Raw genomic sequence first — 22,492 nt, forward strand, 5'->3', positions numbered from 1 at the left:
ACTGAAAGAAAAGATAGCAAGAGATTTGAAAGTAGGAGGGGGAGGGGGAAATCTGAAATGAAAGGAAAAGACAGGAGGGAGTGGGGTGAAGCTAAGAGCTGGAAAGGTGATTGGCAAAAGGGATGCAGAGCTGGAGAAGGGAAAGGATCATGGAATGAGAGGCCTAGGGAAAAGGGAAGGGGGAGGGGAGCACCAGAGGGAGATGGAGAACAGGCAAAGAGTGATGGGCAGAGAGAGAAAAAAAAGGAGGGGAGGGAAAATAAATAAATCAGGGATGGAGTAGAAGGGGAGGAGGGGCATTAATGGAAGTTAGAAAAATCAGTGTTCATGCCATCAGGTTGGAGGCTACCCAGACAGAATATAAGGTGTTGTTCCTCCAACTTGAGTGTGGCTTCATCTTGACAGTAGAGGAGGCCATGGATAGACATATCAGAATAGGAATGGGACATGGAATTAAAATGTGTGGCCACTGGGAGATCCTGCTTTCTCTGGCCAACAGTGCGTAGGTGCAGCGAAATGGTCTCCCAGTCTGCGTCGGGTCTCACCAATATATAAATGCCGCACCGGGAGCACCGGACACAGTATACCACACCGGAATGGTGTGTAAGGGCAGGAGTAGCACTTGTTCTGCTTACAAGGATAAGTGCCAGGAGGGAGATCAGTGGGAAGGGATGGGGGGGACAAATGGACAAGGGAATCGCGTGGGGAGCAATCCCTGCAGAAAGCAGTAAGAGTGGGAGAGGGGAAGTGCTTGGTAGTGGGATCCCGTTGGAAGTGGTGGAAGTTACGGAGAATTATACGTTGGACCTAGAGGCTGGTGGGGTGGTAGGTGAGGACAAGGGAAACCCTATCCCGAGTAGTGTGGCAGGTGGATGGGGTGAGAGCAGATGTGCATGAAATAGGACAGATGCGTTTGAGAGCAGAGTTGACGGTGGAGGAAGGGAAGCCCTTTGTTTAAAAAAGGAAAACATCTCCTTCATCCTGGAATGAAAAGCCTCATCCTGAGAGCAGATGCGGTGGAGATGGAGGAATTGCGAGAAGGAGGCAGCGCCAATGCAGTCGTTGATGTAACGAAGGAAAAAGAGGGAGACGGATACCCGTATAGGCTTGGAACATGGACTGTTCCACAAAGCCAACAAAAACACAGGCATAGCCTGGACCCATACAGGTGTCTCATGGCTACACTTTTGGTTTGGAGGAAGTGGGAGGAGCCAAAGGAGAAATTATTGAGAGTAAGGACTAATTCCGCTAGACGGAGGAGAGTGGTGGTAGAGGGGAACTGGTTAGTTCTGGAATCCAAAAAGCGGAGAGCTTTGAGACCTTCCTGAAGGGAGATGGAGGTATATAGGGACTAGACATCCATGGTGAAAATAAGGCAGTGGGGTCCAGGGAACTTAAAATCATTGAAAAAATTCAAAGCGTGGGAAGTGTCACAAACATAGGTGGGAAGGGATTGCTGTTGGTCCAATTAACTGGAATTGAACAAGGGGGGATAAAACAGTGTCAAGGTATGCAGAAATGAGGGGTATGCCTCCACCACTGGCAGCCCAATCAACGCACTCACAACTCTCTGCGTAAATAAACTTAGCCCTGACATCTCCTCTGTACCTACTTCCAAACACATTAAAACTGTGCCCTCTCGTGTTAGCCACTTCAGCCCTGGGAAATAGTCTCTGACTATCCACACGATCAATGCCTCTCATCAACTTATACACCTCTAATTAAGCGGCTGCCACAGTTTGCCAGTTTCATAAAAATAGTTCATGGAAAAAGAAACTACTATTTAACTGAGTAACAAATTTTGGATTTAAATGCGATACAGAACAAATTGGAACACTACCAATACTACCACAATACTATAAAATTGTGTATTAGTTCCTAATATAGTGGATTCCAGTTAATTGGACCATCAGCAAAGCTGCTTATTTGGGACGATCAAAGAACAAAAACTAATCAAGAAAATGGCTAGGATTCTCTTTGCTTATTTGGGACATTATGCTGCTTACTTGGGACAGAACACTGTTGCCAAACTTTTCTAATTAGGTCAGTCACATGCATTTGTGTGGCCATTAGACACTGCAACATACTTCCAGCAAACAGTATTTAAAAAGCATCATCTGTGTGTGTTTGTGTTCAAAAAGCAGTGATTTTCATCACTGATAGTTGGTGAGACAGAAGCAGCAAGACAATTCAGAACTGTTTTGTTTACTGCAGTTTCAAGCGTTCAGGGTTGGAGATACCAGAAACTGCCGGGAGAAAAAATGAAACAAATTCACTACTTCAATAAGCTAGGCACTATTTAGAATTTTAAGGTACTGATACTGATATCTTGACTATTACCTTTGGTCCCCAGCAGACACTCAGCTCTTCCCTGTGGCTCTGTTTGCCTGCGACAGCAGACGCACCCCAGTACACCACTTCAACAGGCAGGCTAATCAGCAGAGGGTTGCCAGCGGGTCTCATACCTGGGTGAGATAGGGATATGCCTGCCTACCTGGAGAAGACTGGGTGGATGAGATCTACAGTCAGATCCAAGAGCCAGGAAGAGCTATGGACAGCAAAGGGCATGATAAGGCTCAGAATTAGTCACAGTCATCCACTACAACCAATGAAGACACAGTTGTGATGACAATTCATACTACTTGACCTGGGCTTAAGGACGAGAAAGTGGAACTGCCCCAGTACAACAGCTTTTCCACTTTAAAAACTCTACTGCACAGGTTTCCTGTCATCATCAGATATGACTGACAACCACCAGTAGTATTGGTGGTGTTCTAATTTGTTCTTTATTTGATTTAAGTACATAATTTGCTACTTAATTAAATTGAAGTTTGTATTTTTTATACCTTTTTAACTATTTTGCTGAAACTTTGGCTAATTGGGCCAAAATGCAATGGTCCTAATGTGTCCCAATTAACCAAAAGCCAAAAGAAGTTATCAACAGAGGAATTCCTCCAGTGATTGCGTTCTTTTGACCAAAATCAGTGAGACACTTAAGTGTGGATAACAGACTGCCTTCATACAATGCTATCAACAACTGCATCCTCCAAATCTTCATTCTCATTATGAATTCAAGATGATTGTCGATACCTTCAAATTCTTCACAGTTCCCAACCTTAAAGTAGTGAAATTGTTTCATTTTCATTCCAGGTCTTTTCTGGCATCCCCAAGCCTGATTGCTTAAAACTGCAGTGAACAAAACAGTTCTGAATTGTCTTACTGCTTATTTCACACCAACAATCAGAGACAAAAATCACTGGTTTTTGAACATAAGCACACGCAACTGACACTATTTAAAAACTGTTCACATTAAGCACATTGTAGTGTCGAACAGCCACACAAGTAGACAGACAGACAGACATACTTTATTGATCCCGAGGGAAATTGGGTTTCGTTACAGTCACACCAACCAAGAATAGTGTAGAACTATAGCAATATAAAACCATAAATAATTAAATAATAAGTAAATTATGCCAAGTGGAAATAAGTCCAGGACCAGCCTATTGGCTCAGGGTGTCTGACACTCCGAGGGAGGAGTTGTAAAGTTTGATGGCCACTGGCAGGAATGACCTCCTGTGACACTCAGTGTTGCATCTCGGTGGAATGAGTCTCTGGCTGAATGTACTCCTGTGCCTAACCAGTACATTATGGAGTTGATGGGAGACATTATCCAAGATGGCATGCACTCAGTCAGTCAAGTACACTAGTTAGAAACCGTTTACAACAATCTCCTGTCCCAATTAAGAAGCATACTGTCCAAAATAAACAAAGGGAATCACAGCCATCTTCTCAATTAGTTTTTGTTCTTGTCCCAGATAAGCAGCTGTCCCGATTAACCAATGGCCCAATTAAACAGAATCCACTGTACTATCAACGATCGTGTGAGGAACCTGCAACAAAAAATGCAATTTAATAATAATATTCATAATGTGAGTGACGACAGTCTCTCTTCATGGAATCAAAGAGGTATGACACAGCTAGCAAAATTCAGTTAAGCATGTCCCTGCGGGTCCATTTTTGCCAGCCATTGACTTAAGGTTAAATATATTTCTCAGTTCCTAGTCCGTGACTCATCCAGTGTTCATCCAAGGATTTCAAATGTGTTGAAGACTTCTTGCCTCCACCATTCTATCAGATAGCAAAATCCAGACCCTCACCACTCATCGAGCATTTTTTTTAATTTGACTTCCTTCCATTCTTCTACTGATTGATTTAAATCTATTTATTTAAACTTAAATAGATTAACCCTGCAGGTGCAGAAATTGCCAAGATGCTAGCAGAGATATTTAGATCATTCTTAGTGACAGGTTAGGTACCAGACAATGGGAAGATAGCAAATGTTGTTCCACTGTTAAAAATAGGCTCTAAAAATAAACTAAGACATTATAGGCTAGTGAGTCTGACAACATGGTGTGGGACAGTTATTGGAAGATATTATAAGGGTCTGGACATATGAGTATCTGGATAGATTATGGATTAAGGATAGTCAGCATGGCTTTGTGAATGGTAGATCATATCTAACCAATCTAATAGAGTTTTTCGAAGAAGGTACCAGGAAAGTTGATGAAGGCAAGGCAGTGGATGTTCCCTACATGGACTTTAGCAAGGCATTTGACAAAGTCCTGCATGGAAGGTTGGTCAAGAAGGTTCAATCACTCAACATTCAAGATGAGGTAGTAAATTGCAGTAGACATTGATTTTTGGGAGAAGTCAGAGTGGTAGTAGATGATTGCCTTTCTGACTGTAGGCCTGTGAAAAATGGAGTGCCACAGGATCATTGCTGGGTCCATTGTTGTTTTTCCTCTACATAAACGATCTAGATTAACTGAATCAGCAAATTGGCAGTTGACACCAAGATTGGGGGTATAGTCGACAGTGAGCAAGGTTATCATAGCTTGCAGTGGGATCTGGACCAGCTGAAAAATGGCAGATGGAACTTAATGCAGATAAGTGTAAGGTGTTACACTTCAGAAGGACCAGACAACGTAGATCTTGCACAGTGAACGGTAGGGTACTGAGCAGTGTAGTAGAACAAAGGAATCTGGGAATACAGGTCCATAATTCATTGAAAGTGGCATCACAGGTAGATAGGGTCATAAGGAAAACTTTTGGCACATTGGATTTCATAAATCAAAGTATTGAGTACAGGAGATGGGATGTTATGTTGAATTTGTTAAAGACATTGATGAGGCCTAATTTGGAGTATTGTGTGCAGTTTTGGTCACCTAGCTGTAGGAAATATGTAAATAAAGTTGAAAGAATACAAAAAAAATTTATAAGGATGTTGCCAGATCTAGAGGACCTGAGTTATAAGGAAAGATTAAATAGGTTAGGACTTTATTCATAAAAACATAGAAAACCCACAGCACAATACAGGCCCTTTGGCCCACAATGTTGTGCCCAACATGTACTTATTTTAGAAATACTCGTCTATTTTTCTAAGCTCCATATAGCTATCCAACAGCCTCTTAAAAGACCCTATCGTATCCACCTCCACCACTGTCGCCGGCAGCCCATTCCATGCACTCACCACACTCTGCATAAAAAACTTACCCCTGATATCTCCTCTGTACCTACTTCCAAGCACCTTAAAACTGTGCCCTCTCGTGTTAGCCATTTCAGCCCTGGGAAAAAGTCTCTGACTATCCACATGATCAATGCCTCTCATCATCTTATACACCTCTATCAGGCCACCTCTCATCCTCCGTTGCTCCAAGGGGAAAAGGCCACGTTCACTCAACCTATTTTCATAAGGCATTATCCTTGCACACTTTCTATAGTTTCCCCATCCTTCCTGTAGTGAGGTGACCAGAACTGAGCACGGTACTCCAAGTGGGGTCTGACCAGGGTCCTATATAGCTATAACATTACCTATCGGCTCTTGAACTCAATCCTACAGTTGATGAAAGCCAATACACCGTATGCTTTCTTAACCACACAGTCAACCTGCACAGCAGCTTTGAATGTCCTATGGACTTGGACCCCAAGATCCCTCTGATCCTCCACACTGCCAAGAGTCTTACCATTAATACAATATTCTACCATCATATTTGACATACCAAAATGAACCACCTCACACTTAGCTGGGTTGAACTCCATCTGCCACTTCTCAGCCCAGTTTTCCATCCTATCGATGTCCCACTGTAACATCTGACAGCCCTCCACATTATCCACAACACCCCCAACCTTTGTGTCATTAGCAAATTTACTAACCCATCCCTCCACTTCCTCATCCAGGTCATTTATAAAAATCACAAAGAGTAGGGGTCCCAGAACAGATCCCTGAGGCACACCACTGGTGATCGACCTCCATGCAGAATATGACCCTTCTACAACCACTCTTTGCCTTCTGTGGAAAAGCCAGTTCGGGATCGACAAAGTGAGGTCCCCACGGATCTCATGGCTCCTTACTTTCTCAATAAGCGTTGCATGAGGTACTTTATCAAATGCCTTGCTGAAATCTATCTACTGCTCTTCCTTCATCAACGTGTTTAGTCACATCTTCAAAAAATTCCATCAGGGAACTGCCAGTGAGGCACGGGGCAAGATGGCAGCACAGCACTGAGCACTGACCTATAACCCTCCTTTTTCACGTTCTTTAGGGCTCATAGATGGTTTTAATACAAGTTTGAGTTGGAGAAAGGTCTAACTAGAGATATGACCTCAAAAAAAAGATCCAAATTCAACCAAGAAACAAGATACCAGCAGACAACACCAAGCTAGCGATTCATCCGAGGCAATTGCTAAGCTAATTAAGCAAACAATGACAACGGAGATGGAATCGCTGCAAGAAACAGTAACCCACATGCTAAAGAAGTTGCTGGAAAAGGCTCTCAACCCCATACAGAAGCATATGGCAGAGAATGCTAACATTCTCTAGTCGTTAAAGGAGCAAGCAGACATTCATGCTAAAAAATTTAGCACGGCTGTCAACAAAATGGACAACATTCAGATTAGCTTACGCAAGAATGAGAAAGATACTAACTCCTATCTCGCGGAGGTGACTAAGATACGGAAGAAGTTAAAACAACTTGGAGGACAGATCCAGGAGAAACAGTGTATGGCTGGTCAACTTACTGACAGGCGCTGAGGGAGACGAGCCAAGAGGCTACCTCCAGGAGATGCTGCCTAATTGGATTCCAGCGCTCAAGAACTCCCACAGCACTCCACTGGAAATCGATAGAGCACATAGGATCTTTTCCAACAACACCTCAAGACTGCAGACCATGGTTTTTAGGCTTCTACAGTACACCGACCGGCAGGCTATCCTAGAGGGCGCGAGGCAAGCCAAACCTACTCTCCCTGACAGCACCCAGCTGCAGTTCTTTGCCGACTACAGCCCAGGCACAATGCAGGAACGGCTGGGATACAAGGAGATTCGCGCTAAGCTTTGACAGAAGGGGATCAACTCGTTCCTCATATACCCGGCAATCTTGAGAGCGAATATCAAGGGCATGAAAATGTCATTTAACTCAGCAGAGGAAGCGAAAGAGGTCCTGAAATCATCGGTGCTGGGAGATATGGAAGAAGACCCTGGGCAAAGTCCACACGCCTCTCAGGAGGAGATGGAACTGCATTAAGAGCTTGGACCAGCCTGTATGCACAATCTAACAGGCATGGGCAAGTTAACATCCTAGGTGTGAAGTTTTCTGGTTATTCTTTTATTGGAAAGTCATTCAATGCACTTTCGTATTTAGTTAATTAAGGGACCAGTTTGTTTCTGAGTATTGCAGGTCAAAGTTTTAAGGCAATGGCTCAACTTGCCTTAAACTTAACTTGTTAGTACAAGGATAACATGGTAATGTGATAGAAGTCCACCTAGAACATACTTTTTATCTTTTACTTTCTAAGGTGACATTCAACACACCCAAACATCATACTTCATCAAGAATGAAGCTGAAAAACATCAGTTTGTTCTGAACAACTTTAGTTGCTCATGTTCATTTCAAGTTATATCTCCAGTAGACTTGTTTATGTTCCTGGGCACGAGATGTCACTGGTGTCATCGCTAAGCGTCAGTCTATTAAAGCAACAGTCTCCTGCAAGAGAGCTGTTGGGGTCTTGATTATGTGTTATACTATATTTGAGATGGGAATGGTTTTAATTATATAGGTTAATGGGTTTGACCACGTTTAATTTCTTGTCTCTTTGATATGATTGTCTATGAGAACCACTTTGCCTTTCTAATGTGTTGGTGCTAGAGGGGGGTGGTTACTGTTCAGTGCCTGACATTGCTAAATGACACTCACAGATGTTACAAAGTAAAGGGTTGAATGGGAGGGGTGATGGGAAGAGGGTAACTCAGGGCTCCACTACCAACCTACAACAACAGATCCAAGGGAAGATAACCAACACAGATAAATTAGAAAATCTTATTGTATCATTTAATGTTAGAGGATTAAACACTCCCTACAAGCATTCAAAGGTTTTAGATTTCTTATGCAGAAAGAAAATAGATATTGCGCTATTACAGGAAACACATCTTAAACCTAATGACATTCCCAGGGTTCAAAGCCGCTTCTATAAACCCGTTGTGGCATCAGCTGATGGTACATGCACGACCAAACACAATATTAATGTGGACAAATTTGATATCTAACTTAAAAGATCTTCTGTTAAAATAGGAATGCTCTGCTGTCTGTGTATGCACTACTATTCAATTGGTTGGTTGGAGGGAAGAGGGGTGGAGGGGATGAGGATGAGGGATGGAGGGGGATGGTGATGAGGGTTGGGGGTGGCTGAGTTAAACAGTCAAAGTTTAATCAGCAACTGGTTGTATTGAATGTAATTTGTTGGTGTTGCAATAAAAATTAGTGATAAAAAAATTCAATCAGGCTCGTTAAGTCATGACCTGCCTTTGACAAAGCCATACTGACTATTCCTAATCATATTATGCCTCTCCAAATGTTCATAAATCCTGCCTCTCAGGATCTTTTCCATCAACTTAACAACCACTGAAGTAAGACTCACTGGTTTATAATTTCCTGGGCTATCTCTACTTTCTGAAACATCTAAAGCCTGACACTCAAGAATTAGCAATTCCTGCCCCTGAACCATCCAAATCTCTGTAATGGCCACAACGTCATAGCTCCAAGTACTGATCCATGCTCTAAGTTCATCTGCTTTGTTCATGATGCTTCTTGCATTAAAAGAGACATTTCAAACCATCAGTCTGAGAGCGTCCCTTCTCGATCACCTGCCTATCCTCCCTCTCACACTGCCAACAATTTTACTCTATTTGTGTGCCAACAGCCCCTTCCTCCGTCTCTTCAGTTCGGTTCCAACCCCCCAGCAATTCTGGTTTAAACTCTCCCTAATAGCCTTCGCAAACCTCCCTGCCAGGATATTGGTCCCCCTCAGATTCAAGTGTAACACATCCTTATTATACAGGTCACGCCTGCCCAAAAGAGGTCCCAACGATCCAGAAATCTGAATCCCTGCCCTCTACTCCAATCCCTCAGCCACACATTTATCCTCCACCTCACTCTATTCTTTTTCTCACTGTCGCATGACACAGGCAGTAATCCCGAGATTACTACCCTTGTGGTCCTGCTTCTTAGCTTCCTTCCCAACTCCTGGTAGTCTGTTTTCCGGACCTCCTCCTTTTTCCTACCTATGTCATTGGTACCAATATATACCACAACCTCTGTCTTTTCACCTTCACACTTCAGGATATCGTGGATGCAATCTGGAGCATCCCGGGCCCTGGCACCTGGGAGGCAAACTACCATCCGAGTTTCTTTCCTGCAACAAAAGAATCATCTGTCTGACCCCCTAACTATAGAGTCCCCTATCACTGCTGCCATCCTCTTCCTTTCCCTACCTTTCTGAGCCACAGGGCCAGACTCTGTGTCAGAGGCATGGTCACTGTTGCTTCCCCCAAGTACATCCCTCCTAAAAGTATTCAAACAGGAGTACTTATTGTTAGGGGGACAGCCACAAGGGTACTCTCCAGTATCTGACTCTTGCCCTTCCCTCTCCTGACTGTTACTCACTTAGCTGTTTCCCAAGGCCCCAGTGTGACCACTTGCCTATAGCCCCTATCTATCACCTCCTCACTTTCCCTGACCAGACAAAGGTCATTGAGCTGTATCTCCAGTTCCCTAACCCGGTGCCTAAGGAGCTGCAGCTCGACGCACCTGGTGCAGATGTGGGTGTCCAGGAAACTGGGAGTCTCCCAAACATCCCATATCCGACATCCAGTACAGAACACTGGCCTCACAGACATACTTCCTGTTTCTATTCTTCATAAGTAACTTACCTCGCCTTGACTCGTTATCACCAAAGCCCTCCTGCTCTGTCTCCCTCTACTGCAACGCCTGCTCTATAAAGCTGTCTTCTTTTTAAATTCTTCCCGCTGGTCTAACTCACTGACGTCCACGTGTCTGCGCAGTCGTGCCTCGATCAAACCGCTGAAGAAACATTGCTCTCCTTTTAAATTCTTGGAATGTAGAAGATTGAGAAGAGATTTGATAGAGGTATACAAAATTATGAGGGGTATAGATACGGTAAATGCAAGCAGGCTTTTTCCACTGAGGTTGGAGAAGACTACAACTAGAAGTCATGGGTTACAGGTGAAAGGTAAAAAATTTAAGATGAACATGAGAGGAAACCTCTTCACTCAGAGGGTTGTCATGGTGTAAGATGAGTTACGAGCATGTGGTGAATTTCAATGTTTAAGTGAAGTTTGGATCGCTACATGGATGGTAGGGGTATGGAGGGCGATAGTCCAGGTGCAGATCGTTCGAACAGGCAGTTTAAATACCAGATGGGCCAAAGGACTTTTTTTTGTTTGTACTTTTCTATGACATTAATTCCTGTCCTTTTTTGCACAAGAAAGTCACGCTATTGATCTCAGTCATTTTTGGGTGTCTCACAACTATATTCATCTCATTTAAATCTCCCTCATTCTTCTTAATTCCAAAAACACAATCTTGATCATCATTCTTCATAACTTCCCTAGTTCTTGCAAAGTTCTGTGTGGCGTGTTGATTGACATGCACGGATCTGCGGTAACACTGTGGTCTTATGGGTGGGGTGAGATCCAGAATCAGCCATGATGGAATGGCGGAGCAGACTCAATGGGCTGAATGGCCTAATCCTGCCCTTATACATTATGGTCTTACGGACTTGATAATTCGGATTAAGAATTGTCTTGTACAGAAAACGGGGGGTACTGGTGGAAGGGTGTAAGTCTAACTGGAGGTCTGTGACCAGTAGTGTTCCATAGGGATCAGTACTGGGACCTCTGTTGTGTGGTATTTATCAATGATTTGGATGAACATGTAGACGGATTAGTTACTGAGTGGAAGATGATAAAGGATTGGTGGAGTTGCGGAAATGAGGAGGGTTACTGGAGGATATAGTGGGAATACGGATTAGTTACAGTTACAGATAGGAAAATGGGAGATGATTAATACAAAGAAGTGTGAGGTGTAGCACTTAAGGACATCAAATGTAAGGGGAAAGAAGACATTAATAGAAGAACCCTGAACAGTATTGATATGCAGAGGGATCCCAGAATCCAAGTCTACAGCCTCCTGAAACTGGCAACAGCAGGAGTCAGAGTGGCTAAAAAGGCAGTTGGCACGCTCGCGTTCACTGGTCAGGGCATCAAGTATAATATCAGGAAGTTGTGCATAACATTTTGGTGAGGCTGCACTTGGGAATAGTGTGTGCAATTCTGGTTGCTCCATTACAAGTAGGATATGGAAGCTTAGGGAAGACTTTATAACCATATAACCATTACAGCACGGAAACAGGCCATCTTGGCCCTTCTAGTCCGTGCCGAACGCTTACTCTCACCTAGTCCCACTGGCCCACACTCAGCCCATAAACCTCCATTCCTTTCCTGTCCATATACCTATCCAATTTTACTTTAAATGACAATACCGAACCTGCCTCTACCATTTCTACTGGAAGCTCATTCCACACAGCTACCACTCTCTCTGAGTAAAGAAATTCCCCCTCGTGTTACCCTTAAACTTTTGCCCCGTAACTCTCAACTCATGTCCTCTTGTTTGAATCTCCCCTACTATCAATGGAAAAAGCCTATCCACGTCAACTCTATCTATCCCCCTCATTATTTGAAATACCTCTATCAAGTCCCCCCTCAATCTTCTACGCTCCAAAGAATAAAGACCTAACGTTCAATCTTTCCCTGTAACTTAGGTGCTGAAACCCAGGTAACTTTCTAGTAAATTATTGTCTGTCCCAAGTCTTACAGGCTCATCAGGCCGGTGCTTCTGCCAGTTTCCGTGGTGTGAAGCGACTGAGAGTCCCCAGATAGGACGCCAGTCTACCGCAAGGTTAACCTCCAGCATTTTGCTGGTACCCATTTTCAGCTGGGTGGACTGGAGCAGTGTGTGGTTAAGTGCCTTGCTCAAGGACACAACACACTGCCTCGGCAGGGCTCAAACGCACGACCTTCAGATTGCTAGCCCAATGCCTTAACCACTTGACCACGCACCACACACTTGGATCCTGCCTAGATTGGACAGTACTTGTTATAAGGAGAGGTTGGACAAACTTGGACTGTTTGCTTTGGGTAGGTGGAGGCTGATGGGAGACCTGACATAAGTTCATCAAATTATGGAAGACACAGATAGACACAACTAGAAAAGGGTTCATCAGAAATCAGCCAGTTCCGCCACCAGATCTGTCTCCTAAATGTCGAGGGCAAAATCTTCTTTAGCGTGGTGGCTCATAGGCTGAAAAGATATCTGCAAAGAAACCATCTGATTGATACATCAATCCAGAAAGCAGGGATCTCGGGCTTCTCTGGCTGTCTGGAACACGCTTGCACCATCTGGCATCAGATCCAGGTTGCCAAGAAGGAAAGATCAGATCTTCACATGGTGTTCCTGGACCTCGCCAACGCCTTTGGCTCAGTCCCTCATAACCTCCTCTGGACTGCTTTCAAATTCTTCAGGGTCCCAGTGGCCCTCACAAGCCTCAATAAGGCTTACTTCCAGGACGTTAAGCTATGTTTGACAACAGCAGACTACACCACAGCGTAGCAACATCTGGAAGTGGGAATCATGGCCGGTTGTACCATCACCCCGCCAGCCTTCACCATGGCCACAGAGGTGATCATTAGAGCATCTCGATGGGTGGTTGGAGGACAGCGTGTAAGACCTGGCCTGAGGCTGCTGCCTATCAGAGCATACATGGACGATTTCAAAACACTCACCACGACCAAGGCTTGTACTGCACGCCTGTTGAGAAAGCTTCAAGAGAATATTGAGCAGGTTCAGCTGAAGATCAAGCCGAGTAAGTCCAGAAGCATCTCCATCGTCAAGGGGAAGCTGGTAGAACAAAGCTTCTACATGGGCAATTCCAACAGTCTTTGAGAAGCCTGTGAAGAGCCCAGGTTGGTGGTATAACGCATCCCTCAAACACACACAGCAGGTAGATCAGTTCAGGAAGGATGCCGTCAGTGGCCTCGAGAGCATCGACAGAACCACACTCCCTGGCAAGTTGAAGCTCTGGTGTATGCAATTTGGGCTTCTTCCACATCTCATGTGGCCACTAACCCTATATGAAGTTCCAATCTCAAAGCTGGAGAGACTGATCAGCTCATACATAAGGAAGTGGCTTGGTCTTCCCAGGTGCCTCAGCAGCATAGGGCTCTACGGCAAAGGAGTCCTAGAGCTACCCATTTCCAGTCTTTCAGAGGAGTACAAGTGCGCCAAAGTAAGACTGGAGATGGTGTTAACAAAGGCGAGTGATCCATTTGTACCAGAAGCTGCCCTCATCCTGGATACTGGGAGGAAATGGACTCCATCATAAGCAACTGAGCAAGCAAAGGCTGCACTCAAGCACAGGGACATCGTGGGCCGAGTGCAGCAAGGGAGAAGCGGTCTTGGCCCTGGGGACAGTACACCAGCCTGAAACAAGGCTGCTCCATCTCAGAAACACAGGAGATACACTGGCAAGAGGAGGCGGCAAGGTGCGCAAAGGCCGTCGCTCAGGCAGAGCAAGGGCAATGAATGAGATGGGAGGGAGTAGAGAAAGGAAAGATCTCCTGGAGAGAGCTGTGGGAGATGGAGGCATTCAGAGTGAGCTTCACCATCAGGGCCACCTACAACGTCTTGCCGTCTCCCATGAATCTCAGCCAGTGGTATCAGGACCCCACGTGCTCCGTCTGCCCGACTTCAGCAACACTAATACACATTCTAGTAGGCTGCAAGACCAGTCTCACTCAAGGCTGATACACCTGGCGGCACATCCAGGTGCTATAGCATCTTGCAGCAGTGCTGGAAAGTCAGCGGACGAGCGTCAACGCTCTCCTTCCCCCTTCATCCCACTGGCCGTTAACAGCATTTGTCTGGGAAGGTGAGGGACAAGCCAGACTCATCACATCAAGACCGGACACCGTGCGGCCAGGTGGGACACGTGATTGGAAGATGGTGGCAGACTTAGGCCAGAGGCTCTGTTTCCCAACTGAAATCACGGAAACCAACCTCAGACCAGACCTTGTGCTATGATCGGCCTCACTCCATCTCATTTACATCATCGAGCTTACAGTGCCCTGGGAGGATGCAGTGGAGGAGGCCTATGAGTGCAAGAAGCTGAGGTACGCTGAGCTTGCAGCCGATGTGCAGCAACGTGGCTGGAAAGCAAGGGTGCGACTGGTCGAAGTAGGCTGCAGAGGATTTGTAGCCACATCAACATCAAGACTACTCTGGGAGTTGGGAGTGCGAGGGAAGACACACCGACAAGCAGTCAAAGACCTCTCCAGAGTTGCTGAAAAGGGTAGTCAGTGGCTCTGGATGAAGAGAAAGGATTCCACCTGGGTCCCCAAGAGAGTGAATGGCATCTAGGGGATGAGCCCGGGACGCTGGGATTTACTGCTGAACCCTCTAGAGGTGTCGTGGGCCTATCAGCGAAACACTGAGGAAAGAGGGCGCCCACTTGATAACCCAGAAGATGCCACCACTCACATGGCTACTCCACAGGGTCTAGGCAGCATGTCTCAGGAGTGCAAATAAGGGATATTAACATCTATTCCTACATACCTTTCTCAGGGTAGAACTGTCAAATACTACAGAGCAGAGCTTTAAGGGGAGAGGGAGAAAGTTTAAACGAGATATACAGAGTAGGTTTTTGATTTTCCACAGACAGTAGTAGGTAAGGGAAAGGGCAGCTCAGGTCCACCCATTAATGTTCTTAAGAGTGAACATTGGGAGTCAGGAAGAAAGTCTATTACAGATTGCCAGGTATGATGTTGTGGCCCTCAATGAATCGTGGCTGAAGGATGGTTGTAGTTGGGAGCTGAATGTCCAAGGTTACACGTTGTATCGGAGGGATAGGAAGGTAGGCAGAGGGGGTGGTGTGGTTCTACTGGTAAAGAATGGCATCAAATTAGTAGAAAGATGTGACATAGGATCAGAAGATGTTGAATCCTTGTGGGTTGAGTTAAGAAACTGCAAGGGTAAAAGGACATATAGAAACATAAAAAACCTACAGCACAATACAGGCCCTTCGGCCCACAAAGTTGTGCTGAACATTGATGGCAGTTATATACAGGCCTCCCAACAATGGCTGGGATGTGGACCAGATTACAACCAGGAAATAGTAAAGGCAAGTCAAAAGGGCAATGTTATGGTAGTCATAGAGATTTTAACATGCAGGTTGACTGGGGAAAATCAGGTTGGTAATGGATCTCAAGCAAGTGAGTTTGTCGAATGCCTATGAGATAGCTTTTTAGAGCAGTTTGTTGTTGAACCTACTAGGAGATCAGCTATACTGGATTGGGTGTTCTGTAATGTACCAGAGGCAATTAGAGGGCTTAAGATAAAAGAATTCTTAGGAACCAGTGATCACAATATGATTGTGTTCAAGTTGAAATTTGATAGGGAGAAAAATAAAGTCTGATGTCAGTGGAGTAAGGGAAATTACAGTGGTATGAGAGAGGATTCTTCGTGGATTGTCACCTTGTCATGGTGGAGAAGCTTGTGTGGTCCTGAGATCCCGAGAGCGATGGAGCTATGCTCCTGGCAGGGTCACCCATGGTGGTAAGGTCGAGGGTGAGGTCCCTGACAAAGAACAATCCAACCAAGACCTCAACGGTGGAACAGGCAGACAAAGTTACTTCGAACTCAATGGCTGTGATGGCGGATGAAGACTGCAACAAATCCATCAGCTCTAATCATCATGGTTTCCATGCCATTGGAATCAGTTGGTTGACTTGTGACCTTCTTCGTTTGTTTCTTGGAGTGCAACATCAAGTACATGTTAAACAAATACACGCACAGGTGTCTTCGCTCTGTGGAAACGGAACAAAAACCATCATCCTCAACCTCAAGGGATAGCCACGACTATGAGAAAAGAGATGGCCAAAGAAAATTGGAAGGTGCTGTTGGCAGGGATGTCAGCAGAGAAGCAACGGCGTGCATTTCTGGGAAAAATGAGGAAGGTGCAGGACATAAGTATTCCAAAAATGAAGAAATACTCCAATGGTAAAATAGTACAACTATGGCTGACAAGTGAAGTCAAAGCTAATGTAAAAACAAAAGAAAGGGTATACAACAAAACAAAAATTGTGGAAAGTTTTTAAAAACCTGCAGAGAGCAATTGAAACAATCATTAGAAGGGAAAAGATGAAATATGAAAGTAAGCTAGCAAACAATATCAAAATGGATAGTAAAAGCTTTGTCAAGTATGTAAAAAATAAAAGAGAGATGACAGTAGATATAGGACCACAAGAAAATGAGGCAGGAGAAATAATAACGGGGGACAAGAAGATGGCTGATGGACTAAATCAGTATTTTGCTAGTGGAAGACACTAGCAGTATGCCTGATGTTGTAATGTGTGAAGGAAGAGAAGTGGGTGCAGTTACTATTACAAGGGAGAAAATGCTCAAAAAGCTGAAAGACCTAAAGGTACATAAGGCACCCAGAGCAGATGAACTGCACCCTAGGGTTCTGAAAGAGGTAGCGTTAGAGATTGTGGCAGCATTAGAAATGATCTTTCAAAAATCATTGTACTCTGGCATGGTACCAGAGGACTGGAAAATTGCAAATGTCACCCCACTTCAAGAAAGGAGGAAGGCAGCAGAAAGGAAATTATAGACCAGTTAGCTTGACCTCAGTGTTTGGGAAGATGTTACAGTCAATTGTTAAGGATGAGGTGATGGAGTACTTAGTATCACATGACAAGATAGGACGAAGTCAGCATGGTTTCCTTCAGGGAAAATCTTGCCTGATGAACCTGTTGGAATTCTTTGAGGAGATTACAAGTAGGATAGATAAAGGGGATGCAGTGGATGTTGTATATTTGAACTTTTAGAAGGCCTTTGATAAGGTGCCACACTTAAGGCTGCTTACCAAGTTAAGAGCCCATGATGGTATTACAGGAAAGTTACTAACATGGTTAAAGCATTGGCTGATTGATAGGAGGCAACGAATGGGAATAAAAGGATCCTTTTCTGGTTGGCTGCCAGTGACTAGTGATGTTCCACAGGGGTCGGTGTTGGGACCACTTCTTTTTATGCTGTATATAAATGATTTAGATAATGAAATATAATTCTTTGTTGCCAAGTTTGCAGATGATATGAAGATTGGTGGAGGAACTGGTAGTGTTGAAGAAACAGGTAGGATGTAGAAGGACTTAGGCAGATTAGGTGAACAGGCAAGAAAGTGGCAAATGAAATATCATATTGGAAAATGCATGGTGATGCAGTTTGGTAGTAGAAATAAATGTGTGGACTATTTTCTAAACGGGGAGAAAATCCAAAAATCTGAGATGCAAAGGGACTTGGGTTGACTTGCAGGTTGAGTCGGTAGTGAGGATGACAAATACAATGTTAGCATTCATTTCAAGAGGTCTAGAATAAAAGAGCAAGGATGTGATGCTAAGGCTGTTAAGGCACTGGTGAGGCCTCACCTTGAGTATTGTGAACAGTTTTGGACTCGTCATCTTAGAAAAGATGTGCTGGCATTGGAGAGGGTCCAGAGGAGATTCATGAGGATGACTCCAGGAATGAAAGGGTTATCAACAAGTGTATGGGACATTGGAAAAAAAGTTGAATTTCCCCATGGGGATGAATAAAGTATCTATCTATCTATCTATCTATCATACTGGAAACGTTTGATGGCTCTTGGTCTGTACTTGCTGGAATTCAGAAGGATTTGGGGGGCGGGGGGGGAGGTTTCATTGCAACCTTCCAAATGTTGAAAGGCCTAGACAGAGCAGATGTGGAAAGGATGTTTCCCATGGTGGGAGAGACCAGGACAAGAGGGCACAGCCTCAGAATAGAATAGTACAGCACATTACAGGCCCTTCGGCCCACAATGTTGTGCCGACCTTCAAACCCTGCCTCCCATATAAACCCCCATCTTAAATTCCTCCATATACCTGTCTAGTAGTCTCTTAAACTTCACTAGTGTATCTGCCTCTACCACAGACTCAGGCAATGCATTCCACGCACTAACCACTCTCTGAGTGAAAAACCTTCGTCTAATATCCCCCTTGAACTTCCGTCCCCTTACCTTAAAGCCATGTCCTCTTGTACTGAGCAGTGGTGCCCTGGGGAAGAGGCACTGGCTGTCTACTCTGTCTATTCCTCTTAATATCTTGTACACCTCTATCATGTCTTCTCTCATCCTCTTTCTCTCCAAAGAGTAAAGCCCTAGCTCCCTTAATCTCTGATCATAATCCATACTCTCTAAACCAGGCAGCATCCTGATAAATCTCCTCTGTACCCTTTCCAATTCTTCCACATCCTTCCTATAGTGAGGCAACCAGAACTGGACGCAGTACTCCAAGTGTGGCCTAACTAGAGTTTTATAGAGCTGCATCGTTACATCGCGTCTCTTAAACTCTATCCCTCGACTTGTGAAAGCTAACACCCCATAAGCTGTCTTAACTACCCTATCTACCTGTGAGGCAACTATGGACATGTACCCCCAGATCCCTCTGCTCCTCCACACTACCAAGTATCCTGTCATTTACTTTGTACTCTGCCTTGTAGTTTGTCCTTCCAAAGTATACCACCTCACACTTCTCCGGGTTAAACTCTATCTGCCACTTCTCAGCCCACTTCTGCATCCTATCAATGTCTCTCTGCAATCTTCGACAATCCTTTACACTATCTACACCACCACCAACCTTTGTGTCATCTGCAAACTTGCCAACCAACCTTTCTACCCCCACATCCAGGTCATTAATAAAAATCACAAAAAGTAGAGGTCCCAGAACAGATCCTTGTGGGACACCACTAGTCACAACCCTCCAATCTGAATGTACTCTCTCCACCACGACCCTCTGCCTTCTGCAGGCAAGCTAATTCTGAATCCACCTGGCCAAACTTCCCTGGATCCCATGCCTTCTGACTTTCTGAATAAGCCTACCGTGTGGAACCTTGTCAAATGCCTTACTAAAATCCATGTAGATCACATCCACTGCACTACCCTCATCTATATGCCTGGTCACCTCCTCAAAGAACTCTATCATGTTTGTCAGACACGATCTCCCCTTCACAAAGCCATGCTGACTGTCCCTGATCAGACCATGATTCTCTAAATGCCCGTAGATCCTATCACTAAGAATCTTTTCCAACAGCTTTCCCACCACAGACGTAAGGCAGAAGAGATCCCAATAATCCAATAATCTAAAACCCTGCCCCCTGCTCCAACTCCTCAGCCACGCATTCAACTGCCATCTCCTCCAATTCTAACCATCACCATCATGTAGCACTGGCAGCAATCCTGAGAACGCCATCCTTGAGGTTCTGTTCTTCAGCCTTCTGCCTAGTTCCCAAAATTCACACTTCAGGACGTCATCCCTCTTCCTGCCTATGTCGTTGGTACCAACATGATCATGACTTCTGGTTGCTTTCCCTCTCGTACCAGGATGTCATGCACCCAGTCAGAGACATCATGGACCCTGGCACCCGGGAGGCAACAAACCATGCGGGTGTCCTTCTCACATCCACAGAATCTCCTGTCTGCTCCCCTGACTATAGAGTCTCCAATGACGACAGCTCTCCTCTTCTCCGTCCCATCCTTCTGCACCACAAGGTCAGACTCAGTGTCAGAGGCCCTGCCACCTTGGCTCACACCTGGTCAGTCGTCCTCGCCAACAGTATCCAAGACGGTAAACTTATTATTCAGGGGAATGGCTACAGGGGTGCTCTGCACTACCTGTCTACTCACCTTCGCTTTCCCCCCTCTGACTGTCACCCAACAACCTGCCTCCAGCAGCCTAGGTGTGACTACCTCCCTGTAGCACTCATCTATGCCTGCCTCATTTTCCCTTATGTCGAAGGTCATCCAGCTGCTGCTCCAGATTCCTCACACGGTCTTCCAGATCGCCCAGCGGCATGCACTTCTGGTAGATGTGACTCTGTGGGAGAGGGGAGTTCCCCCAAGACTGCCACATCTCACAGGAGAGCCACATCACCATCTCAGGAGGCATTGTAAAGACTAACTGGGAAAAAGCTCATCCTCCGCCTCTTCTCGTCGAAGCCTCTTGAGTCAAAGCCTCAAATCTCCACTCCTTCACTGGTCCACTCACTCAAAACAGAGATGTAGAGAAATTTCTTTAGCCAGAGGGTGTTGAATTTGTGGAATTTGTTGCCACGTGCAGCTGTGGAGACTAAGTCATTGGGTGTATTTAAAGCAGAGACTGATAAGTTCTTGATTAGACATGGCATCAAAGGTTACAGGGGAGAAGGCTGGTAACTAGAGTTGAGGAGGATAAAAAGGTATCAGCCATGAATGAATGGCAGAGCAGACTCGATGGGCCAAATGGCCTAATTCTGCTCCTTCATCTTATGGTTTGAAGGTCTTATATAAAGCAGGATGTAAGGAGTTGTAATGTTGAATTGTGACCTCTGTCATGTGCCAATGAGCCTAAGAATAGGACGATATGGCAAATGTGTGGCTGAAGAATTGATGGAGGGTTTCAGATTAGCGCATCATCGAAATCTCATCTGGGGAAGGTATGACCTATACAAAAGGGTGGGTCACACGTAAACTCAAGAGGGAACAATGTACTTGCAAACAGGTTTTGCTAACAGTACATTTGGAAGACGTTCTGCCTCATTCCTGTACTGAAGACGCCGCACCCCAGTGGCTCCAATGACTACAGACCGGTGGCATTGACCTCCCACATCATGAAGACCCTGGAGAGACTTGTTCTAGAGCAGCTCCAGCCTATGGTTAGGCCACACTTAGACCCCCTACAGTTCACCTATCAGCCCAACTAGGAGTTGAGGATGCCATTGTCTACCTGCTGAACCCTGTCTACGCCCATCTGGACAAGCCGGCGAGCAATGTGAGGGTCATGTTTTTTGACTTCTCCAGTGCATTCAACACCATCCGCCCTGCTCTGCTGGGTGAGAAGCTGACAGTGATGCAGGTGGATGCTTCCCTGGTGTCATGGATTATTGATTACCTGACTGGCAGACCACAGTATGTGAGCTTGCAACACTGTGTGTCAGACAGAGTGGTCAGCAGCACTGGGGCTCCACAGGGGACTGTCCTGTCTCCCTTTCTCTTCACCATCTACACCTCGCACTTCAACTACTGCACAGAGTCTTGCCATCTTCAGAAGTTTTCTGATGACTGCCATAGTTGGATGAATCAGCAAGGGAGATGAGGCTGAGTACAGGACTACGGTGGGAAACTTTGTTACATGGTGCGAACAGAATCATCTGCAGCTTAATGTGAAGAAGACTAAGGAACTGGTGGTGGACCTGAGGAGGGCTAAGGCACCGGTGACCCGTTTCCATCCAAGGGGTCACTGTGGACATAATGGAGGATTACAAATACCTGGGGATACGAATGGACAATAAACTGGACTGGTCAAAGAACACTGAGGCTGTCTACAAGAAGGGTCAGAGCCGTCTATTTCCTGAGGAGACTGAGGTCCTTTAACATCTGCCGGACATTGCTGAGGATGTTCTTTGAGGCTGTGGTAGCCAGTGTTTGCTGTTGTGTGCTGGGGCAGCAGGCTGAGGGTAGCAGACACCAACAGAATCAACTCACTCATTCGTAAGACCAGTGATGTTGTGGGGGTGGAACTGGACTCTCTGACGGTGGTGTCTGAAAAGAGAATGCTGTCCAAGTTGCATGCCATCTTGGACAATGACTCCCATCCACTCCATAATGTACTGGTTAGGCACAGCAGTACATTCAGCCAGAGACTCATTCCACTGAGATGTAACACTGAGTGTCACAGGAAGTCATTCCTACCTGTGGCCATCAAACTTTACAACTCCTCCCTCGGAATGTCAGACACCCTGAGCCAATAGGCTGGTCCTGGACTTATTTCCACTTGGCATAATTTACTTATTATTTAATTATTTATGGTTTTATATTGCTATATTTCTTCACTATTCTTGGTTGGTGCAGCTGTAACGAAACCCAGTTTCCCTCGGGATCAATAAAGTATGTCTGTCTGTCTGTTTGCTAGAACTGTTGGGAGAGTTTAAACTCGTTTGGCAGGGGGACAGTTCAGATAATGGATCAGTTGGTATACAGG

General features: G+C 45.2%; 1 protein-coding gene across 2 annotated transcripts in view; it reads right to left on the reverse strand.

The window, feature by feature from the left end:
• The window catches only part of wdr32 (WD repeat domain 32), a 134,863-nt gene that overhangs the window by 41,060 nt on the left and 71,311 nt on the right, over positions 1-22,492 (reverse strand). The gene's annotated exons all lie outside the window — the stretch shown is intronic.

This window comes from Hemitrygon akajei, chromosome 13 (assembly GCF_048418815.1).
Source record: "Hemitrygon akajei chromosome 13, sHemAka1.3, whole genome shotgun sequence".
Taxonomy (NCBI): domain Eukaryota; kingdom Metazoa; phylum Chordata; class Chondrichthyes; order Myliobatiformes; family Dasyatidae; genus Hemitrygon; species Hemitrygon akajei.